This window comes from Magallana gigas, chromosome 2 (assembly GCF_963853765.1).
Source record: "Magallana gigas chromosome 2, xbMagGiga1.1, whole genome shotgun sequence".
NCBI lineage: Eukaryota > Metazoa > Mollusca > Bivalvia > Ostreida > Ostreidae > Magallana > Magallana gigas.
Window position 1 is genome coordinate 9,422,907 of NC_088854.1, and position 9,753 is coordinate 9,432,659.

A 9,753-nucleotide genomic window follows, 5' to 3' on the forward strand; every position below is an offset into this window, starting at 1 on the left:
AGTAAAACGATTCATTCTTGCCAAGTTGTTTTGAAACTTCTTTAAATGCATATGGTTATTTTGAGTAAAAACTTTTGACCCTCAAAATTTCCTCAATGAATTGCCATTGCCACCACTAAAAAGGCAAGAAGTTTAAACTGAAATTTAAGCTTAAATCATTTTACAAGGTCGGGATCTTTAAGCTTTTGCTCTTTTATTCGATGTAGTATCAGCCAATTTGTATCCATTCAGCCACTCCGAGTAAACTTTGGTATCGTTTGAACCTTCATACAGAGCCTTGTTTGTTTCTTACCAAAGAAGTACGTGTTCGAAATAAGGTGTAAGCATTTTTATATAGTTTCAATTTCCATTGATAATATCTTTGCGGCGGTGGTGACGGATACGAGGAAAGGGTGGGCTTTTTGCCTCGTAAAACTCAAATGAAACCACTGTTTTACTTCTCTACGTCTGACTTGATAAATTCAAGCAACATTTATTATTCTTGTTATTAAATATGTTTCGAAGAGAGTGTTTTAATGCGTTCCCATTTCCCCCACTTTCTTCTCTGCTCTCCGTGTAGGCGAGCTCTTTTTAAGACTACCGAACATCCACCGTGTGTGGATCATCAGACAACAGTTGTGGCCGATTGGCGATATAAGAATCTAGATGTATGAAGAAGATATTACTTATATCTTCTGTAGTTACGTGTATGAAACCACTGATTACAAAAGCTTTCCCATTTAGCGGAAACGCTTTTACATGAGGACTGATGCCATGATAAAAAAGCATCCAAAGGAAACGGAAGTTGTTCAAATTTTATAAGAGAACCCATGGCGACTATAAAATTCTCTTTGTTGTTCTATCATTGGTTGTTCCTTATCTTCCAGGACTCAAAGTTTACATTTTTTCTGTACTAGTTCAACTTTGACGAAAAGAAGTTTGACGTAATATTGAACTGTCTGATATCATATTCTTCGATCACGATGTCTTTTCTTTCACAAAAATCTTAAAGAGATAACAAGTTTATTACATCAATAGATTGTTTTCTTTGTTGCCACGTGCATAGTTTTGTTCTATTTCAGAACACGGGCAATCATGGTCAGTTTGAGGGAACTTGAGTGTATTGGGTTTCTATTATTTAACGTATCGTATTCTTGAAGCACTTTAAATATGTATTTAAAGTTATGCTTATCAGTGCTATATGCGACACAAAGGCCTAGTTTGATAACAATTAAAACCTAATTTTGTTCTCAATCTATCTTTGCTAATTAACTAATCAGGCTTAAGCTTCCCCCACAAATACAAAAAATATATGTCATCTGGATTAGGGTAACCTTGCTAGTGTGTGAAATTGAATACTCTTGAAGTTATTTTTTTTTTTTTTTGGAAATAGAGGTTTATTTACTTTTAACAATTAAGATTAATATTAGCAAACTGGGTTGTATAGTACCGTGTGATTTCAGAGTAGGTTATAAAATTTAAATTCAGAAATTATTACAAATATTTCATGAGTTAAAATCAGTAAAGTAAAAAAAATGAACATAACATTTATCTCTCTATAGACAATGTCAAAAATCAAATTCACCCCTATCTAAGTGCATGTATTGAGTTTGCTGTGAGAAGGTTTGTACCCCTTACCCCTATTCTGATCATAAAGAACTCATGCCTAGGAAATGATAATGATGGACAATCAAATACTTCTACATTTCCAAAATACAGAAAATATTCATATAATTTACCACAATAATATCCACACATTGTATCTAACATTGGATTTAAGGGAGTCGTGAAGTATTTGAGTCCTTTTAAGCGAGTTCTAATCTGTAAATCTGTAATTATTTTATTTAAATATGAATTTTCCTTTTTCTCCTATTTTACAATTTTTGTATATCTTAATCATAATCTGAAACGGAAGATATTTAAATATTAAATAATCGAAAATATTTCTAAACAGAGAATTACACATTATTTAATTTCGCATTGACTCATGTGAATTTTTGCATGTCATCGATGTGTAAGATTTAAATTTAATTTATGTTTCTTATATATGTGCGTTCTTTTAATTTTTCTCTCCCAAACAAATTAACGCTTATTTTTTCAAATTTAAAGTTAATTTGGCGTTACGGTTAAACGCGAACATTGAAGAATGTCTCTGAAGTACACGTGGTTTTGTGTTTTATTTCCCTATTTTCCGTTTTATCTGGGAACAAAATATTTTTCTGACCAATTTTTAATTAAGAATTTTATTTTATTTCATCGAATTATAATTCTATTGCGTCGTGTACAAACCCTTTAATGCCATTTCCCACACGAAGATTAAAAGACTTGCAACATCCTTAGATCGTTTTGTTGCCATTTGAATCTTAAACGTTAATAAATGCAATCAAAGAAACCTCAACTTTCTTTCTAAAATACCATAGACCCACGAAGTATTTCTTTAGTGTCTGCTAAAATGTGTTTATTCAAAAGCGGGTGGAGTGATTTAACAATGGAGGGGAAAAGGATCAAGTTTTTCATTTTTTGTCAAACTTTGACAGCGACGTAACTCATTAAGATCGTAGATAATTACAGAGATCATTAGAGATAGATTCCTCTCCCAATCTGAGATATACCATCCGATTGTGTAATATATGTCTTCCAGTTTAATTTTTTGTCGTGGGCTGTCAACCACTAATTAAGACATCCACGCGATATCCTTTTCATCCCCCGCTGATGTTTGTCGTGATTCGGTTGACCTTTAAGTAAGGGTATCTCTGGTGTTGGGTCCCAAAGCGGGTCTCCGAGAGTAGATAGCCTGTGCTGAAATACACTACTGATGGTCAAGAAAACCTATGTTTAAACCAACGTGTTGTCATATTGAAAATTTAAATTTGCTGGGTGAATGTAAATGAAAAATTTACATTATGAGTTATATCGAACATTTTGAATTTACTCTGTGGGTGTAAATACAATATTTACAATATGACTCATATTGTAAAATTTGTATTTACACTTACATGTACCCAAAAATTCAATAAATTAGAAATTTATTCTATGAAACTTCAAACTGTCATTTTATGTTTAACAATTCTTAGATTGGCCTATGATGGAAAAAGGGTTTTATTTTATATATTTGACTTTGCAGACTAATATAAACCAGTGTATCATGTATAGCAAACTCACAATTTCATTTTCTTCTAATGTTGAAAAGAATGCATTTGAAAAATGACTCATTGAATTTGTAATGGTATGTAGAATAAATTGATATCATAGCCACACTTTTATACAATCTGTATTATTGAACGTTATTTTACATGAATCATAGGTTTCATTTTTCTGTGAAAAGTAATAAAAAAAACTACTAAATTCAAACTATTCAATAAGCACGGGTTTTATCTCGAGACAGAGAAAGCATGGTAGAAGAAATGTTAGTTTATAATTTATTTCAAAACACTATCTTCCAATAAATATATGATGAAAACAACAACATTTTTCGCTTCCATTTGAAGAAATGAAGGGATATTAGCTCCTCAGCTGTATAATCTTTGATAAACAATTGAAAGGAATGTGTGTGGAATTTTGTATTTTTCTAGATGGAGAAATTATGAGATCTGCCGAATCTGAATTATAATACATGTACATAATTTTTTTCCGATATGATCGTTTTATAACTCTTCTCGTTTTGTTTCATTTGTGTAGTTGAATTTTGTATTCTTCATGTTAATTAATTCTTATTTATGATTTTTTTTATTTGAAATGATTTTATTTTTTTCAAAACGCCGTTACCTTACAAGAGAATTTGAATGAAAGGTCACTTTTCTCGGCCACGCCTCTGAACACCAGCTTTTTGAACGACCAGAACAAATGAGATACAGTTAAACGAACTTGGTAAAGTATATTCTTATTTTTTAAAGTTGCAACCTCAACATTTTATTTTCAACCTTTTTTACTGGATAATTAAAATCAAGTTGCAATAAATTAAAGGTTAATTTCAAATAAAAGTAAAAAAAAATTAAACCTGCATACCACGGTCTAGTGAAAAAAATTATATGCTATTTTTGAAAGGCTTTTAAATAGATATAATTGTTCATGAAATGTTAACTTTTCTTTTTATGAAAAAATGTCATCTCGCTTTCAAATTTATATAAGATTTTTTATATTTTGTAGTTCTTTATTTATTTATTTTTTACATGAGACTATTTTCAGTTTAAAGTAATGACCTTACATCTTGATCAAACACTGATGATGGAAAATTATTTTCCCGGGATACGTCAAAACTGCAAAGTCGAAGTAAAACTTTTTAAATTAACTTATTAAAGGTATTCTATATCTGTTTCTATATTTTATCAAATGTTTAACCTTGGTGCAAGAACTTAAATTTGCTAATAAAGACTTTTTCATTTACTATAGGTATAGATTCTCTCTCTCTCTCTCTCTCTCTCTCTCTCTCTCTCTCTCTCTCTCTCTCTCTCTCTCTCATCATACTTTTTATAGTGTAATTTGATTTAATTTTGAAATATATAAATCAAATTCTTTATCAAGAATACAGATTTTGATTGTTTAAGGTGTATAAAAACAGTGCAGTTTTGAAAGGTTTTTTTTAAAACCGCGATCAGATCTTTTTAACCAAAGTTGCAACTGGTTATTGTTACAATGTTTTTATATCAAACGTCGATAGTACAAGTACTTACAGGTCTACAATATATTGTTCTATTCATAAGTTGCGGAAGTTGGTTAGATGTTTAGAATTCAATAATATATGAATCATTATTTGATATATGTTCTGAAGAAAAATTATCTGAAGTGGGCTGGAACTGGTTATTGTAAAAGTTTTCTTTAAGATACAATTGTAGTTTTTAAAGTTACAATCAATGGTGCTGTTTTGGATGTATGGAAGAAATCTGGACATCAAAGATGTATAACAATTTCCTACTTCTAAACACAAGAGAGTATTATTTCCACTAATTATCAACAAACACATATTCAAGTTTTTTGTTCACAATTACCATTGTATATTTTTAGCCTATGTTTGAGAATAAATCTTTAGTGTATTGCTTTCTCAAAGACAGAATGTATTAAGGCAATCCTTTGCAATAAGAGGGCTTTTTTGATGTGATTTCTTTCATGTTTTGCTTGTGGTTCAGTTTTTTCTGTTAGACACAGAGAAAGGCAACTTTAAGAGACAACAAGAAAGGTAATCCGTTGGTTATTGTATTGTGAAGAGAGTTGTTTCTCTTGTTCTCTTACAACAAAGCAATATATTGTAACAATAAAAATGATTGTTAATTAGATTGGTTTTTTTTATCATTTATATATACATATAGGGAAAAACAATGAATGTATTAGTCTGAACAGCTATTATGTGTAAACAATATGCAAATCTGCTGGTTAATTCCTTGACCACCAAGCTCCTTATAAATGTAGTATTTATCATCAAAGTTTCAACGACTAGAGCATTGCACATTGTTTTAAACACATCTAGACTCTTTTCATAATACGTTAGAATTAGGTCTTTAGATATTGAAAACTCATGGTATTTCTGTTTAAGCTGAATATCTGAAGCCTGTTGTAGAACACCTCAGCCAAGATTGGGATTTTAATGCTTCATTGCCTGTTAGCTATCTAATATAATATACCTTCTAATTTCACCCTAGTTATCCGGCGTGACGTTTCACATAAAAAATTGTCGATCTTTTCAAAATCAGGTTTCTTTGCATTTGGTCCTGATGAATTCTTTAAACTGTCAGGTAAGCACTTCTGTGGGTATTCATTGTAAATGGCACCCACAGACAAGTTCACCTCGTCTAGTTTAACTTCAAATAGTACAGAAGTAAATCTCGAGATTTTGTTTTGGCGCTTTCCTCAGTTTTGTTAATGTTCAAAGATTTTATACCCTAAACCATATATATATATATATATATATATATATATATATATATATATATATATATATATATATATATATATATATATATATATGTCATTTAATGATATTTAAGATTTAATCTTATCTTTGATATTAGGCAAACTGTTTTTGTGTCATAGGCAATCACATATTTTAAAGTATCAGTTCAAGTAAATTTCCCCTCAGGAACATGTTGGGACTGCAAATATCACCATAAACAATATCTTGATTTATGGTATTCCTTAAACAATTTTCAGTGTAGAATTGAAAACAATTTAACATGACTATTTTATTATTTTTTATTTTACTTCTATTCCAAGAGAATTTGTGAATACATGTACAATGACACCAAATTGTTTGCTTAATTTTAGAAATTTATTAAAATTGCAGTTAAAAACAATGAAAACATGTAGAAGCAATAAAGTCTAGTTAGTATGATTTTATTACCTACAAAAATAAGAAAACAACCAATAGATCTTTTTGGGAAGCCATTCAGCCTTTCAAGTCACTACAATCATGTGTATTCATATTCAAATGCAAATAATTTTTGACCACGTTTGTACTGTTTTGATTTTTTTTTTCTTAAAAAGTTTGAGTATTGTGATCCACTCTATAAAATTAACTACAGTGATTTTTTGAAAATGATGTAATTTGAAAAATTTGATTTACATTCATATCAACAAATTCTAAGTTATCTATCTAATTGAAACGCTATAAATTGATATTTTACTAAATATATACTGTTGAAAAGCGATTATTACAATATATGCCAGATGTGTTTGCACTTTATTTTTCAGTTTAATGTTTGCCCTACTTGAGAAATTATGACCACCTTTTTCGTCCATCTTCTCTGGTTAACAAACAATACAAAAGTCAGGTGGGTAATACTTACATACATACTCATAAATTACTCACTCTCAGAGATGAGTAATGGACGGCAAATCTACTGATTCTAACACCTAGACGACATCCTTAAGATAGAAATACATTTTAACTATTGTGTTTGAAAAGAACACGATGAACATGTAAGATAGGGCATACCTATGTCCCTCATCCTATCTAAACGTCCGTGAGAGTTTGCTCAGCTCTTTCATCATATACAGAATCAGATCACGGAGTAGAAGACTTGGTATTCCATCTCTTTAGGAGCACCAGTATATGTACGTCGCTGGTTGTGAGACGAGACCATTAATCATACTTGGGTATCAATCCCTTTTCCCGTTACCATCGGGGAGCTTGTTGACTTTTGTGTTCGCTGACACATGCTTCAGACATACGAAAGATGTGTTTTATGAAACAAGTTTATGCAAGAAAATACTCTTTATATGGTTAAACAAGATTAGAAAAAAAACAACATTACAGAATATACCAATGTCTGGTTACAAAATAGAAATTACTTTAGAGTCTTAACTCTTCATAATAATTCTTTTTTACAAAATAGCACAAAACAAAACACAAACAAAATACTTTATTCACACCTTGTCAAATAGAATTTCAATTTTATAAGAAAACAAGCACAAACAATTTGGAATTGACATCAAATTTCATTTTTTAATTCAACAATCATAATCCTACATTTTTTAAATACATGTAGTATCGTAGAGACACGACTTAAGGAAAAGAACCATAATCAGGATGGTTATTAAGTGCAAACTGAAAAAAGTCTCTCTATTTGTTATGAATACTTACACATTGAAAGTAACAGTATCTGGCATTTCATTTGAGTGTCTATTACCGTTTCGTCTTTTTTGACTATTTTATGATGATTGAGGAAGTTTGGGATATGATTTCCATAATATCCGTGATTGATAAGTGTAGGCATTTTGTTAGGCACATTCCAGACATAGTGCCAAGATTCTTTGAATTTGTGTCTTTGGTACCAGCTTGTTTCATGACATCTTTACAATAATCTGATCAGCACCCACACGGCAGGGCAAAAGGCTAAAACATACACACACCATCCAGCTCGTTCTAACCGTCTTCTTAATTTACTACCTAACAACTCTAGAAATATCATCAAAATTAGCAATTAAACGAAATCTCTACATACTCTTCGGGCAGAAAGGAAGAAAGAAATTAAATTACTTAATGGAGTCTGTTTTTAAAACTCTAGGGATATACTAGTTTCAGAATTGACAAAATCTCTACCTATTCTTCGAAAAGAAAGGAAAGTTTTAAACTAATTGATAGTTCATGATTACCAGTACTGAAAAACTTTCAAAACTGATCAAATCTCTACCTACTCTCCGAGTAGTAAATAGGGGAAAAGTCGAATTGATCGGGTCCTTGATTGTTGTTGAAATGTTGACAATCTGTGTACTAAGAGTACCTTGTCAAAGCATGTACACGTATCATCACAGTTGTCGTTGTAGTTAGCGTGGGGTTCTCAAAGCCAAGAACATCAGATGATCGAAAACTTGCAGTTATCTTCTTGTCGAAATCCATTTGTTTTCATGTCTGTCGATGAGTTTTGATTCGAATGCTGTCATGGATATCACTTTTACATGTAGCGCTCAGCTTAATATATTCAATCAAGAACGTATATACTAAGTAAAGTAGTTTAGTTAGTTTATAGTAATAATCCCTGATTTAATGATATCAAACTTAAAATTTACTTTTTTCATAATTTTGTTTTTTGAAAGACCACTTATTGTTATTTTAATCTTTATTTTAATATCGTTTCTCGTCGGTATGGATTTACAAGCTAAACGTTTTTACAATAAGAAAGAAACTCAAATATTTCACGAATCTGAAGAAGACTTACAATGAACAGCAATGTTGGTGGCAGTTTAAAATATGAGGGCCATGCATCTTCAAAGTTTCGCTACATTTAACAAATTAGTCCGCGGTGTGAAAGACGACTGTAGCTGTCAAAATTTCATTTATCAACAATTTTTTTTCGCTTGCCTCGTTTTTGTTTGTTCGTAGAGAGACGCTGAGAGGAGACTGTACATCATTTGTTAAAAAAGAATTCCATCTCTAACGGTTCAAGTTTATAATTGTAAGCCACTCTACTCTATCAAGAACTTGTCACTATCTCTTCAAATTAATCATCCCCAACGCTGGTCTAACATCGAATTTATACAGTTTTAAAATTCCCATGTTTTACTAGTTAAGTAATATTAAAACACTTGACAATTTCATACAAACCTTATGAATTCCAAATGAAAAGAAGATTATCTAGCTGGGGTATCTATTGACAATGGTGGTTATGATTAGCGGAGAGAAAAAGTTACACTTGCTTTGTTTTATTTACCCATTCCTTCACCTAGCTAAGACGGGGAGAAAATAGGTTGTCATAACTAATTACGCTCACTATATAACTGTTTAGATCAACCATAATCAACAAATATGCTACCGGCTCTTGGCGTACAAATGGTTGGATGTAATCATCGTATGTGCAATACCCAGACGATATTAGCCATGCACTGTTTCTTGTTTCAAGTTTGCAGATTTCACTATAGAGTTTTACTGGTTAATGTCGTCTTAAAGGATGTTTCTGTTTAAAGATTTTTGTTTTTGTTAAACCAAATACGTAAGGTCTCTTGAAGTTTGATTACGACAATATTTATACAATCTCTCTGTAAAGAAATAACAAAAATAAAATAAGATTTTATTGTTAAGTAAGCTGGCATACTATATTAAGATTTTAAAGAAGTGCCGTTTGGATCCAAAACGTCATGGAGGAAGAATTCACAAGAAGAGTTACAGAAGATGCCAAAAAAACCAATGTTTTAAAGTTCCGACTTCCACGGAACACCATCATAAATGCCACAAAAACACGGGACATTGTCATTAAAATACTGTAAAGATTTCAAAATAAATATAAAAAATTTAATATCTTGTCATTTCTTTGAATTAATGTCTGCCAAGTATATGGTGGTATGCCT